The sequence below is a fragment of the Arachis ipaensis genome, chromosome B9 (genome assembly GCF_059453495.1).
Source record: "Arachis ipaensis isolate K30076 ecotype BB chromosome B9, ASM5945349v1, whole genome shotgun sequence".
Taxonomy (NCBI): domain Eukaryota; kingdom Viridiplantae; phylum Streptophyta; class Magnoliopsida; order Fabales; family Fabaceae; genus Arachis; species Arachis ipaensis.
Window position 1 is genome coordinate 149,168,111 of NC_142444.1, and position 16,802 is coordinate 149,184,912.

Sequence of the window (16,802 nt, forward strand, 5' to 3'; positions counted from 1 at the left end):
TGTTTGGACGTCGGAGTGTGAAGAGCGTTTTCAAACTTTGAAGCAGAAGTTGACTTCAGCACCTATTTTGATCTTGCTAGAACCGCATGAACCGTTTGAAGTATACTGTGACGCTTCCTTGAAAGGTTTGGGTTGCATGTTGATGCAACACTGGAACGTGGTGGTTTACGTATCGCGCCAGTTGAGACTGCATGAGGTGAATTATCCAACTCATGATCTGAAATTAGCCGCGATTGTATTTGCATTGAAGATCTGGAGGCACCACTTGTATGGAGTAAGATTTAGCGTCTTTTCTGATCATAAGAGTCTCAAATACATCTTTGATCAGAAGGAGCTAAATATGCGTCAGAGGAGGTGGATGGAATTTCTTAAGGATTATGACTTTGATCTGAGTTATCACCCTGGAAAGACGAATGTAGTGGCAGATGCATTAAGTCGAAAATCCTTAACAATAGCTTGGATGAGGATCAAGGAAGAGGAGTTAGTGGATCTTAAGCTGGATATTGGAGAGGTGGCTGGGAGAGCTTGTTTGAACCAGTTACAGATTTCGAGTACGTTTAAGACAGAGATCCAAAGGGCTCAACAGGATGAGCAAAAGCTTCAGCAATTGTTCCAACCAGTTGGTGAGAAGAGACTTGGGGAATTCACCAAAGATGATGAGGGGTTGTGGAGGTATAAATGGAGGATTTGTATACCAGATATTGGGAGTTTAAGACAGGACTTATTGTCAGAAGCTCACAACAGTAAATTTTCTATTCATTCCGGAAGCACGAAGATGTATTATGACTTAAAGAAGATGTTCTGGTGGCCGGGGATGGAAGGTGATATAGCTACAGTGGTATCCAAGTGTTTGACTTGCCAGAAAGTAAAGATAGAGCACCAGAAACTGTCAGGAATGCTACAACCTCTTGAAATTCCTCAGTGGAAGTGGGAAGGAACTACTATGGATTTTGTGACCGGTTTACCGAAGACTAGGTCGGGATTTGATGCGATTTGGGTGATCGTGGATCGTTTAACCAAATCCGCTCATTTCCTGCCTATTTGAGTGAACTGTCCTATGGAAGAGTTAGTAAGGTTATATATAAAGGAGATAGTAAGGTTGCATGGAGTGCCGTCAAGCATAGTGTCGGACCGTGATCCCCGATTCATTTCAAGGTTTTGGGGAGCTTTCCAAAGAGCCTTCGGTATGAAGCTATGTCTTAGTATGACATATCATCCACAAACCGATGGACAGTCGGAAAGGACTATTCAGACGTTGGAAGATATGCTGAGAGCATGTGTTTTGGATCAACCTGGAAGTTGGGACCGATACATGCCATTGGTAGAGTTTGCGTACAACAACAGCTTTCATGCGAGCATTGGGATGGCTCCGTATGAGGCTTTGTATTGACGGAAGTGCTAGTCTCCACTTTGTTGGTATGAAGCGGGCGAAGCAAGTGTATTAGGTCCAGAGGTGGTAGCAGAGACTACAGAGAAGGCTAAGAAGATACGAGAAAGGATTTTGATAGCTCAGAGTCGACAGAAAAGTTATATGGATCAGAGGAGGAAACTGTTAGAGTTTGAAGTGGGGGAACATGTATTCCTGAGAGTTACCCCAACAACTAGGATTGGAAGAGCAATCAAGACCAAGAAGTTGAATCCGAGGTATATAGGACCGTTTGAGATCCTAAAGCGATTCGGGCCGGTGGCGTATCAAGTGGCTTTGCCACCTCACCTATCTAACCTACATGACGTGTTCCACGTGTCACAACTTCGTAAGTACACGTTGGATGCGGCTCATGTGTTGGAACCTGAGACGGTCGAGTTGAGGGAAAATTTGACTTTCCAAGTGACACCGGTTAGAATTGACGACACCAGTGTAAAGAAGCTACGAGGAAAAGAAGTTCAGTTGGTTAAAGTTGCTTGGAAGCGAGCAGGAGTTGAAGAGCATACTTGGGAATTGGAATCCGAGATGCGGAAGGATTATCCCGAGCTTTTCTCAGGTAATTCAAATTTCGCGGGCAAAATTTCTTATTTGGTGGGGAGAATGTAAGAACCGCAATTAATCGAAACGATTAATTAAGTGGTTATATTGTCCAAATTTGATTTCGAAAAGTTAGAGTGAGAATTTGAGGTTTTAAACATCATTTTAGGACTCAGTAGGTCTTTCTGAGTCAGAAAATGTGTTTTCTGCAAAAAACTGTGAAAAATAGCGAACCAGCAGTTGAACCGGTTAAATTGATTCAAGTCTGCCCGGTGCTGCGCAAGAAAATGTAGAAACAGTCATAAACCTTAGAAAAACAATAGAAATGGAAAACCAGGCGTTAATTTTAAAGGTTTGGCCCGAAGTTGGGTCAAACGGGCTAAAAACGCTAACGGATTGAACCGGGCCCAAGTTGGGCCCAACTCCAACATATATAAAGGTTCATTTAATGAACCCTAACCTCATAAACACACACACACTTCAGAAATTGAAAGAGGAAGAGAAGAAGAGGTGGAACCCTAATCACCTCAATCTTCTCAAGCTCATATGTTGAGTTCTAGAGCTCCGATTTGCATGCCGTCAGTGGCTACGTGTTTCTTGCGAAGAGATCTACAAAACCCACCCAAAAAACTCTAGAGGTAAGCTCGAAATCTCCCCAGTTCTTCCCTCCAAAATTTCGGGTACCTAGGGTTATTGATGGAGTGAGTTTTTGTGATTCTTGGTGTTTAGGTTCACTCTAATCCTTGCTTGGCTTTGAGTTTTGCCACACAAATCTGTTGGGAGAGATAAGAGGCTTTGAACTCTTGTAAACTTTTGGTTTATGTTGAGTCCTAGGTTGATTTTGTGGTGATTTATATGTGTATAGCTTGATTATTATGAGTTTGGAGCTTGTTGGTGCTTGTTGGAGCTATATTGGTGGTTGGATTTTGGTTGAAAGCTCATTTAGTTCATGTTAGGAATCGGCCAAGGTATGGTTTCGATTTCCTCTATGTAGTATATAATATTCATGGACACTTAGCTAGTGACCCATAAGATAGGATTGAATTTGAATGGTTGATGAGTTGTTGGATGTTGTTGTATGATGATGTTTGATGAAATGATGAATTTTAAGTTGATAATAATGATTGATAATAACATGAATGCTTTATAAGGTTGAGTAGTAGGTTATGTTGATAAATGTGATTTTGGAGTTGAATGATTGATAATGTAATTGAAATTTGTTGATGAAGCTTGATATATGAGATATATTGATATGAATGTTGTGAATGAGGAAAAGTGAAGAAAATGTGGTAATTTTGGTGTGGTATGACATAGAGGGTTGAGTTTGATGAAAGGTGGAGTTTGGGAATGGGTTGGTTTGGTATTGGTTGTGTTTTCAATGCAATTGTGAAAATGGTAATTTTGTGTAAAAGATGAATTTTGGTGAACTTATTTGATCATAACTCTTGCCTCGATTTTTAAAATTTGTTGAAATTTGTTTAGAATTAAAGATCTTTGAAAATCCATTAAATCGTTATAAAGTTTGTAAAATTTGGATTTTTGTAGAGGAAGTTATGATCATTCAAATATTGGTGTTGAAAACAGGAAATTTTGCAAAGTTACAGAATTCTGAGTTTTCTGGTATGTGCGCACGCACACTCTGCAAAAATTATGACCTGTGCGCACGCACAGACCTGTGTGTCCGCACACGCAGAGGCAGGCGCTCTGCTTGCAGCACTGGCACAGCTTGTGCGCGCGCACGCTGAAAGGAAAATTGCAACCTGTGCGTACGCACAGACCTATGCGCACGCACACGTTGGGGAGGCCCGTCTGTTGGGGGCGCTGGCACAGGTTGTGCGAGTGAACAGATCCTTTTATGTTTTGATACCTGTGCATACGCAAACTTTTAAAAATTTCTCGGGCGTGCGCACGCACACCCCTGTGCGGACACACACGTCCTGTTTCTCAAATTTTGTTTTGTTTTCAACTAATTTACCTTCCTGACGAGGTTGTAAGCCTCTATAACACCTTTCTAAGACTCTTGGGCATATTTTTTGGTGTTCAAACATGGGAAATGATTTAAGGGTTTTAGACACTATTATTTGAAAAAAGTTAGCAAACGGAGAACTAGGGTTCTGCTGTACTGGGGAAGGTTTGATGATGTGTGATAAATGGTTGATGGATGAAATGCGAAACCAAGGAACTGAAATGTGCATGAACAGTGGTTGAAAGGATTCGAGGACTCTGAATGAAGTAATGGATCCATCTTGTGCTAAAAATATTTTGAAAATCACTGTACCACTTTTTCATTGAGATTATGAGACACTATGCGCCCGGCAGGGGCCGAGGTTGGATCCCGCCTGTCGAGGTAGCGACGGCGGCGTAAGAGCGGTGGTTCGTCCCGCTTGCACTTAGATGTGAGGTCGGAGGCAATAGATCTCGCTTGCATCCCTTCGGATCATCAGAGCGTGTAGGCGCAAAATCCTGGACAGTGATCCGAGCACTATATCTCGGGGTTCTCACACCATGAATCCGAAGGACAACATCTCCATGGAGATGTGTCGGGTTGGCAGTTGAACCGACAATGTGATATCACAGCCAGTAGGGCAGGCATTCATCATATGCATTTTCTACTTGTTTGTATGCTTTGCAGACTTGATATTGGTTTTCCCTACCTGTATAACATGTCTAATTGCTAATTGTATTAATTGCTATATATGCCTCTACTTGTGTTTTACTTGTATTGTATATACCTGTGCTTTTACGGGGATTACGGAGGTTCGGAAGGCGGTGGCGATGGGGTCGCATGGCGGGTCAGTTGGTGACAGCTGTGGGACAGCGGTGTTCGATTAGAGTAAAAATCCCCTAAGATAGATTATCCTTTTATTGTACTAAGGCTTAAGTTGTATTGAGAAATTACATATTATGCTTATTTGTTTTAGAATACCTTAAGCTTGAATCTTGTGATGGATAAGGAGTCTAGGATTGCCTTTGGCGTCCCGAGGTCTTATATCCTACATCACTAGGAACTGTTACCATACTGAGAACCTTCCGGTTCTCATACCATATTCTGTTGTGTTTTTCAGATGCAGATCGCAACCCACCTCGGTGAGTTGTCTGGTTGGTGACAGAAGCGGAGGATCCGGATATCTTTTGAAGTCTTTTGATTTATATATATATATATATATATATATATATATATATATATATATATATATATATATATATATATATATATATATGTATATATGTCTCTCACTTTTGTATTTTACTTTGGCCTAGAGGCTTGTATTGAGGGAACAAAACTCGTATAAGTTGTTTTTACTATCTGGTTTCATACATGGTTTGTATATGGCTAGCTGGCTTAAACTCCGGGAGTCGTGGCTAGCGTCTTATGATAATATACTATTATACTATGATGTTTCGTTATTCTATACTTGTTTTCTTATGCTTTAAGTCAGTAGCTTCGTTAGTACGCTTGCACTTTTGATATCCATATTTCGAGCTACATTCTTCATCAGGCTTCTAGATATTACTAAATTCCTTCTATATAATGCATGTAAAAGCTTAGAACTATCGTAACCTTTGAATAACCTTTGCTTTACGACGCGAGGTAAGGCTTGGGCTAATTAGGGTGTTACACTTTCCTTAAAGGAATAATTAAAGAGGGACTTGCGACGAAAATGAAGAGGGGACAGAGGGTATTTTTTTAAAGAGTAAAGTATCTTTTTTGTCCCCAACGTTTGGGGTAAGTCCTATTTGTATCCTTAACGTTTAAATCGTCTTATTTGTATCCTTAACGTTTATAAAAGTGATTCAATGTTATCCTACTATCAATTATACTAACAAATCAGATTATATTTTTCAATTATTCTCACTTGGATGTATTCATTCTCAATTAGGTCTTACTTGGATGTGTTCGATTTTAATATTATACCCACTATTTGTGTTTAGATTCAATTATGTCCCTAGAAAAGTGAATTATATAAATGTTGTAGGAATTAGTTTCAACATTTGATGAGCTATTTTTCAGAGTAGATCATCGATTCTATCCCAGACATTTGTATTCTAACTTCAATAAGAGATTTTTGAAACTCAAACTAAAGCGTTCATGATGTGTAATTGACGGCAAGATAACATTGAATTACTTTTACAAACGTTAGGGATACAAATAGGACGATTTAAACGTTAGGGACACAAATAAGATTTACCCCAAACGTTAGGGACAAAAACGATACTTTACTCTTTTTTAAAATAGGAGCAAAGGATGGGAATGGAAGTCTGTCGCGTCCACTCGAGCATCCATTACCATTTCTAACTAACAACGAAAATTCAATTTGAGCCGATTTGAGATGGGACTCGTGGACTTCATCTGCATTGAATCCCAAGATAATGAATCTAATTCGGATTTGGAATCTGGACAATGGACCTAGGTTGATCTTACTCACTTGAGTTAATATTTTGAGTCATTGTTGCAAAACATATTATACTATTAAATATTAGGGTAAAGTATATTTTTTGTCCCCAAAGTTTGACAAAAGTTTCAAAAATACCCTTAAGTTTTATTTTGTTTCAATTTTGTCCTAAAAATTTTCGATTTGCATCAAATATACCCCTGATGGCTAATTTTTCAAACAATTTGAGACCGATTCAACAACAATTTCATAAGAACAACCCCTCATCAACACAAAAAATCAAGCATAATTTTCATGCATTATTGTTAGATTGATCTTAAATTTTTTGAAAATTTAGCCGTTGAGGGTATATTTGATGCAAATCGAAAACTTCTGGGACAAAAGTGAAACAAAATAAAACTTAGGGATATTTTTGAAACTTTTATCAAACTTCAAGGACAAAAAATATACTTTACCCTAAATATTATTATATTTAATATATATAAAAGTTAGATATACTTACAAGATATTTTTTAATCAAACTAAAAAAATTTAATTATATTTTTTTCTCTTTTAGTCTAAATATTATTTACTAACGTAATAAAAAATAAATAATAATAATAATAATAATCATCATCATCATCATCATCATCATCATCATCATCATCATCATCATCATCATCATCATCATCATCACTCACATAATAATTAAAATAGATCATCCTAATATATACATGATACTACATATATTAAATATGATTATATATAAAAAATTATTTTTAATAAAGTTAATTTATGTGTAAATTAACTAATTTTTATAACATATGATTTATGACATAATCTTTTCTCTTAATACGAGTAAATTAATAAATTTAATATACAAAATATAATTTATATTATTAATATACAAAATAAGCAACTCAAGCCATGATTTAGGACAATAAATATAATATAAATACCTACTTATTTATTAATATTAAAAAAAATATATAAGTAGTGGAAATATAATTTTCTTGTGGACAACTAATAATAAAGGTTATTAATTAAGTTAATTACATGATAAAAAAAATTATGAATAGTTTTTTAAATAATAATAGAAGAATAAGACCACTATTTTCACATACTACAATGTTTATAAAAAAAATTTGGATAATAAATCAATCCTCAATAAATTATATATTAATCCTATCAAAAAAATAAATAAATTATATATTAATTCTGTCAGAAAAATAAATAAATTATATATATATATGTATTATCGATTATTAAATTATAATTAATTTCTGACCCAATTTTCGTTAATTGAAATTTAAATGATTGGAATGATAAAATATCGAATATTTTGCACTTAACTAATTTTGTTTTTGTTATTAAAATTTAAAAAAGGTGAGTAGTTAATCAATTTTAAAGTCAAATTTAAATTTGTGTAAAAATTATTTTTAATTTATTTTATTGACCAAAATTAATTTTAAAATAAAAAATTATTTTATACATCATATTATAAGATAGTGTAGTCATTTATTTTTTTAATGATAATTATTGTAAAATAAACTGGTATAAAAATGAGAGAAAAATACATTTACCAATCTTAGAATAATAATTTTTTCGATAGAATAAATTATATATATATATATTATATTGAATACCAAAGTTATTATGATTTTTTTCACACAAATTAATACTCATCGATAGTGTTTTAGTAATATTACTAAGGAATATTAATCAATCTAATAGCTTTTGTAAAGAAATAAGTCTATAATATAAGTTTGAAAACTTGAAAATCATGTCATAAAATGTGAAATATTAACGAGTAACAACGTTGATCATATTGTTTTGACTTCATGAATGAATATGATACCAATAAATAAAGTTGTCACATTTAAATTTTAACAAAGACAGATCTCCACAAGTATTGCTATCAATGATAATTGTTCTACTTTAAAGATAAATACTATTTTTCCACCATATTTTTCAACTCGGCAAGTCAAGAACTAATCTAACACGGATTGAAGCTCCATTTATTAAGAGTCTGTCGCTAGCCAATGAGTTGTTATATATATAAGCGAGATTCGAAAATACTTCCATATGTAGACGAGTGAGATAACTATTCAACCAACTCAAATTAATTAAAATAAGTACTAATTATCTTTAATATTTTTAACATTAAAAATCGTTAACTTTTGATTTTAATTATAACTTTATAAAATATTTATAGTTATATATATTTTTTGTTTAATTTTTTAATAAAAACTTCATATATTTTGATTAATTATTCCGTGCACTGCATGAGAACATTGCCAAATAAAATGGTGTAAGAAATTAAAAGAAAATGTATTTAGCAATTTAGCAAATAATAATTCATTTTACAATAGAATAAATTATATATCAAATAATAAAAATTGTTATTGGTTTCTCTTCCCACAAACTAATACTCAACAATAGTGTTCCAGTAATGTTATTAAGGAATATTAACTAATTTAATAGCTTTTGTAATGGCATAAGCCTGAGTTTTAAAACTTGAAAATTATGTCATAAAATGTGAAATTTTAACAGGTAACAATATTGATGATATTGTTTTGATTTCAAGAATGAATATGATATTAACAAATAAAATTGTTGCAGGTAAATTCCAACAAAAATAAATCTCTATAAATATTGTTATCAATGAGAAATCATTCTACTTTAAAGAAAACTATTTTTTTTTCTATGGTATTTTTTTAACTGGACAAGTTGAGAACTATTCCACTACGTATAGGGTTGGCAGTGAGGCGGGTTTTTGCCTTATCCAGCCATACCCGCTATCTTTAAACTTCTCAACTACTCGCTCCACCTATACCTGCGGGTAGTAAAATATTGTACACTAACCCTTTCCTGTGAGTAGTAAAATATTGTACCCCAATTCTTTCCTGTGGGTACTCTCCCCATTCTTACCCGTCCTATAACAATTAAATAATACTTTAAGATTTACATATTCATACATAAATTAAGATAAAAAAATTAAAATTTATACATAAATTAAACTACAAACATAAAATTCATATAATGTCAAATAACATGAAATAAAAAAAATTAATGTCTGATAACTACAAATTTAACATGAAATATATTAGCATTACTCTAAATGTCAATCTCAATATCATTAGGAGCAACACTGTTGTTGTGTGCGTCCTTTCTAACATTACTAGTCATGGAATAATCTTAAACCACCTATATTTAAAAAATTAAAAAATCTAAACAAACCATATATAAAGTGCTTATTGAAAAAACTGAGCAAACTATTACAGCATCAGCAATTAGATCTATTGCACATATATAAATCAACCAAAATCACAAAAGTTCTAATTCTCAATCAACATATATAAACTATTGCAACATGGCAACATTAGTAATTAGAACCCAAAAGTCAATAACGATTTAAAATGAAAAATACAAAATGAACTTTATGTAATGAGAACATTCACATTTTAACAAAGAGTCAATCATGAAACATATTTATTTTTATATAAAATAATCTTATAATCATCATGAAAAATATTAGTTTATAATATCAACAGAAATCATTGAAATGTAGATTAGACTCACTGGACACATATAAACAAAATTACAATACAAATTCACAACTTCATCAATAAAATTGCAACACAAACTCACAACTTCACCAAGTACAGATTCAATGAAATACAGATTCAGTCATTCATAATGTGAGAGAAAGAGGAAAACTTATCTACGGACAGATAAACAGAGGAGGAAGACAGCGACACGCCAGGAGAAAGGGGCTCCGGTGACAGACTCACACAAAGCTGCAGCGACAACCAAGTGATGAGTCTGTGAAAGAAGAAAAGAAGAATTTAACAAACTCACAATGTGATGGGAGAGAGAGAGGGCGAGAGGAATTTACCTAGAGAAAAGGGGCTCAACAGGAGGAAGGCGGCGACAGGCTTAAGGAATTTACCTAGAGAAAAATGGGCTCAGCTGGAAGATAGCGACGGGCTCAACAACGACGGTGACGGGCTCAACAACGACGGTGACGGGCTCAGCAACGACGGCGACGAGAGCTGTGAAGGTAGGCAGTGACGGGCTCAGTAGCGAGACGACGGAAGCTATGACGGCAATGAGAGCTGTAAGGTTTTCTGTGGAGAAGTCGAGAAGAAGAAGACCCTGGAGTGAGGATGACTGAGTCTCTCTGACGTGGCTATGGAGTATGGACTCAGACTGTAAATCAATAAATATGTGATGTGAGGTAAATTCTAACCCATAAAAGGTGTTTATATGTATATACCCTGAGGGGGGTACACCTTAAACCTGACCCCATTCTTCCCTGCTCGAACACTCGCCCTGAACGAAACCTGCCTCGCTTCGGGTCGAGTTATTATTCGTCTTGACCGGGTAGGGACGGGTCGGGTACTCACGAATTTCGATACTCCTGCAAAGTCTAACCACGTAGTAATACTCCATTTATTAAGGGTCAATCGCTTGCCAATAGATTGCTATGCACGCAAAGCGAGATTCGAACATCCTAATACTTGCTTTAAGCGGATGAGTGAGATGGTCACTCAACAAACTCAAATTGATTAAGACAAATATTAATTATTTTTAATATTAAAAATCCTTAGAATTTAATTTTAATTATAACTTTGTAAAATATTTATAATAATTATTATATATATTTTTATTTATTTTTTTTAATAAAAGTTTTTATATAATTTTATATATTATCCCGTACAGAGTACGGAAACACTAGTAAAAATTAATTTTTGGAAGTTACCTGCGGTAGAAAATTTTCTTTCATTGAACGTTTTAAAAGTTTTCAATTTCAAATTGTTTAATAAAAATTTTCTACATTAATACTTTAACAAGTACCCTTAACAAAAAAAAAAAAACTTTATAATTTACTATCCTAGTAACTTTAGAAGTTAGAACTGTTTTTTATTTTATCTGATTTTAAATTAAGTTTTGCAATTTGGTGACGGCAATAACACACTCATATTAGAGTTAAAAAAAATCAGATAAATAATTCTTAAAAATTGATGCTGTTGTTAGGCATGCTTAAGTTCTAGTAACTACCTTTAGCTAAGTCAGTTAGAATGCAACCAGTTCCGTTTCAAGTAGGGGTGGCAAAGCGGGCCAGCCCGTCCCAACCCGCCCCGCCAACTAAAATGGGTTCAAAATGCTAGCCTGTCCCGCTTTATGGCGGATTGGCGGGTTGGCGGGCTAGCCCGCTTCTTTTTTTTTAAAATAAAATTCATTAAAATTAACCAAAAAATAATAATTAAAAAATCAAATACAAATAAAAAATAGTCAAATTATAATATAATTTTTTTATTATTATTTTTTTAATTTTTAACTTCAATAAAATTGTTCAAAATAATATTTGTCAATAGAATCATCTTTATTTTAAAAAATAAGTCACATAATTTGAGCATATATACGAAATTGTAAAATAAAATAAATAAAGTTAATAACTAAAAGAAGAATAAAAACAAAAAATGAAAAAAAAGTGTTTAAAAATTCTATAATTATTAATTTTATAATAGTAATCACTCTTTTATTTAATAAAAAAAATAAAAAATAAAAATCTTCGGCCCGGCGGACCGGCCCGCCCCGCCCCGCCAAAACCCGCCAATTTGGCGGTGCGGGTTTGGCGGGTTTTTTTAATTTGGCGGGCTCCAAATTCTAGCCCGACCCGCCTTTTTTAGCGGGTTCAGCGGATCGGCCTGACGGGCTCGACCCGTTTTGCCACCCCTAGTTTCAAGTTAACACAATAAGCTTGAGATAATTGGTTAGCCCATTAGATTGCTGAACTGGAATTAGTTAGTGGTTAGAAAACTCTAGAAACTCTTGACTATAAGTAGCAATACCCACTGCTACAGTAACTACTTTTTGGTTCACAACACAATTCACAGATTCATCCCTTTCTCTCTCGTCTCTACTTCTCTCTCTCTGTTCTCTAAACCTTCTCATCAGATCTCTGAGTTTTCTTGGTTCAGGTTCTTGATACCTTCAGCTGTATCAAGATTTGTTTGGACGCTATTTTTGAAGAAGATATTTTTTAAATAAATTTTTTTTAAAAGATCTTTTACAAAAATAAAAGTGATTTTATGTTTAGATATCTCATATAAAAAAATCTTTTATTTATCAATTATATTTGGATAAAATAAGATAAAAATATTTATTTATTTATTTATTATGTGAAAAATATCTTTTTTTTTAAGAAAAAAGATCTTTTAAAAAATATATAAATTGTAGCTTTACAAAAAAAAATATTTTTTATTTTTCTAGTATATTTATTTTTACTATTAAAATTTGCTAAACACACTAAAAAATAAAAAAAGAATTTTGTATTTAAAATTTTTTTTATTTATTAATTTAATAGCGATCAAACAAACACTTAATTATTTTTTATCAACAATTCAACATAATCAAGTAAAGTTGTATGAAGCCAATGAATTATAACTCAAATAACATAGTCTCTTCATACTCAATTAAGAGGTTGTGGGTTCGAGCCTCCTATTTTTGGTGAAAAAAAAAAGGTTGTACGAAGATTATGGGATGCATTTGTTTTAAAGAAACATTAAAATATAGACATAAACACTTATATATTTTTTGAAAAAAGTGGTATTGATTTCTTATCTAAAAGTTTCGTGCTTGTCCATATATATATATATATATATATGCTTAATGTTGTGCTTAATTTTTCTTATTTAAAATGAAATTTAAATAGTTATTTCGTTAAAATCAACAAAGACGACAGAAAAACATGGACATGTAATTTTTTTTTTTAAAAACAAAAGCCTATATGTACAAGAGTTTTTGAATTTGTTTAAAAGGTTAGAAATTAGAATTTACTCAATAGTTTTTTTTTTTTAAATAACTAAAACTAAATGATTTGAATTCCTTTGGAAATTTCAATTTCTATCTTTTTTTTATTTGTAGATCGGACCAAAAAAAGTCTGATATTTAAATTAACTCTTACATTCTTAAAATTTAATATGTTAAATATCAAAAATAGAATTCCAACCTATTAATATATTATAATAATTTTAAATTATAGAATTAAATTTTAAATAAAAATGAATTTTTTTAAAAGAAACAAAATTCTTTTTTCTCATATTAAATAATTTCTAAACAAATTCTTTGTGAATCAAGTCCAATTAAGTTGAGCAATAAAATATAAGTGAGTAAGAATAACTTTTGTTGATATTACACCGATTTAGTTAAACTTCGTTTACAAAAAATTTTATACATGTAGTATTACTTTTTTTTTGTTACAATTTCAACTTCTCTATTTTTTTTTTTTATAAATCTATTACATAGTGTCTCCATTTGCTATCATCAAACACTTACTAAATACAGCACAATAGTAAAATAGTAACACATTTACTTGACAAAGGATAAATTTACCATCTTAAAAATTATAATAAACTAGTTCATCCCTCAAAATTATTTTAACCAAATGACTCTTTTAAGTGTTTAAGTGTTCAAGAATAAAAGAGGATAACGGATCAACTAAACATAACAATAGAGTTATAGACACAACCTTACCTGCTTAAGCTATTGTCCCCTCTGAATTACTCCTAAATCCGAAACCAAAAGCAAAGGGAATTATTAATTGAGCAAAAGTAAGGGGGGGAAAATGTGTTGCATGGTTTGGATACAGCCACTGCAATGTCTTCAACTTATGCAGGACTACACTAAAATATGTTAAGGAAACACTGTTTTTGTGTTTCATTGTTATATATATAGTTTATTACTCACACTGCTTTATTTAGAATAAATAATAAAATAATTTCTACTATTTGCTTTTTGAGATATATTGTTCATTTTCACATAAAACAATATCATTTTCATGAAGAGTCAGAATTATTGAGTTCCTTCAAATTACATCTGATCCTGTGTTTGGATGAAAAAATATTGAAATACCTCAAAAAATAATTAATTAGAAATTGCATGGTACTTTATAAAAGAGTAAATTATTATTTTTGATAATAAAAAATTTAAACGTTTACAAAATTAATAATAGAAAAATTAAATTAATGTTATACCCATAAAAATTAAATTTCATTAAACAAAAATGATAATCATCAAATTTTTGTTGATTCTATTAAAAAGATATTTTAAATTTCTAAATTTCTCTTCAATCTTTTAAAACCATAATTTTTCTTAGAACATCCAAAAAGTCAAATCAATTCATCTGGTTAACATACACAAACTATCATTACCCATTTTAAAGGACAAATTATTGGATTTTTATATTTAAATTAAATAATTATGTAATTTATCGAAATACATAAAATACAGAATAATTACTTAAATAAACAATATATCACATCTCAAGTTTGAGGCAAATGCGAATATGGGCTATCCTGAGTATTAAGACTCCAAAATAAAATATCTAAAAAATCTAACGTATTCAGGATATAGCTGGAATACGTTGCAGGAAGAAAAACGGGTACTGAGTATTCGAAATACGTTCAACAGTTGATGTGCATTACAGTACCCGAGATACAGTCAAAACAGGAATTGGGTTCACAGCACCCGAGATATACTCAGAGGTCTATATATATTGGTTGTAGTCGAGATTTTCGTTCATTTAAAGAGTTTTGAAAAGTTTAGTAACTTTGTAACACCTTTAGTTCGAATTTTTTAAGTACAAGTGGCTTCCTGACAATATGCTCGCAACGGAGATATCAACTGACTGAATGCGATTTGGCATATAGCTAGAATTTTGGATTTTAAGGTTAGTTATATTTATTTTTTCCTATCTTTTATTTTGAGTAAATAATTAGTTTATGTATTTAGGCTTTATTAATTTAGTTAATGTGTAATGTATTTTAAGTCGGTTAGTTAGAAGTTTTATCAATTTAGGTAGGTAGAGTAGGTGTTAATATTTTTAGAAATAATTTTAATTTAACTTAGATAAATATAATAGTTAAACGAACAATAATATATTAGTTAAATTAAAAAATATATTATTCAAATAAAATAGTTGTTACATCATATTTTTTTTGCTAAAATCTATTGTTGGATGGATATCAACTAAAAAAAATCAGTAGTTAAGTTAGAATAGTAGAACATGAATGACTTATTTTTTAAAACTTGCTTCAAGTTCTTTTTTTTTATTTAATACTTTGAATATTAGTAATGAATATTAATATTGTATAAAATATAATATTTTATTAACGATATTTATCTACTAGGTTTAGAATATTTAATAATTATTAAACCTATATAATAGGTTAGAAGAGATTAATTTGCGAGAGTAAATGTTGCGACTATCGCAAAGACCTCGGTTACTGTTGCCATGTTGTTAACCTTGGGTGTCCCCTACTGGATATCCTTTTGCTTTATATTAGGGATGTTGGATTTGGACATGCAGTAGAGTTGAGGGATTTTATGTTTGACAATTTCTTGATATCTACATTTGTCGAGCTGTGGAGGCCTAAGACCCACAATTTCCATCTTATCAAGGAGGGAATGCCCAAAAGACCTTATCAATCTAGCTCCAAAATCCGTCAACCATGTTGCAGTTATAATAAGGAACAACGTAATCGTGTATCGTACCGGAGAGGTATTCTTGCAAAACTTGTAAGTGACTGGGTATCTTGTTGTACGAATCTTTTCAATCACCATAAATCTTAGCAATCGTTTTCTACTTTGCCATCCACACATTTCGATATGATGGCTTTAAATGTTAACTCTGATGCACCACACTTTGCAATACTGGGATACAGATAGAGGGATCAGTATGTGTTATAGGTAGGATGACCTTGCAAATTAAACTACTATCCAATTGAGTATGATCTTAAGACATAGTTGGTGCCAAATAGGTGTATGATCCACCAAACCTACACACCTTCCTACAAGATTACTCGTGCATGTCAGCATTTAGTACATGACATAATCAACGCTTTTAATTTCATAAAAGTTAACAAACAAAATATACAAATAGTTCAAATTCTGACAAAGTACCACACGAAGACTCCATAGACACCCGTTGGTGAATTACTTGCAACGACAATGGTATTTAAGCATATCCGACTCCAGAACTCTGTACTGCGCATTTCTTCAAATACTGTAGTTCTTCACCGCCATCAGAACAACATGACGGTTCTTGAACCTATGGCCAACCCGGAATTCTAATCCATCATTCGTGTTGTAACCCTCCCCTTCGTCGATATTGAAAGGATCATCTAGCTGCATTGCGTCCAAATTCAAAGTGTGATAATGACTTGGAACTTCTGACAATTGTGGAATGGTGAAAGGGGGAGGCAGGAGAAACTGAGCATGCCCGCCGGTGGGAGTCTCTGGCACATACTCATCAGAGGATTCTGTCTCGTTTGACGACCCAGTTTCGCCACATAATCCAAATTGCCCTCGCTGTCGTCTTCTTCGACACTATTACGAGGCTGGACGAAGTGGATTGGTCTTGCATCCATCGAGGCCACAACTGGACTCGAGGAGGACGG

General features: G+C 32.6%; 1 pseudogene; it reads right to left on the bottom strand.

The window, feature by feature from the left end:
* Window positions 1–16,221: 16,221 nt before the first annotated feature.
* LOC148546753 (uncharacterized) lies at window positions 16,222–16,772 on the bottom strand (annotated as a pseudogene).
* Window positions 16,773–16,802: the final 30 nt, after the last annotated feature.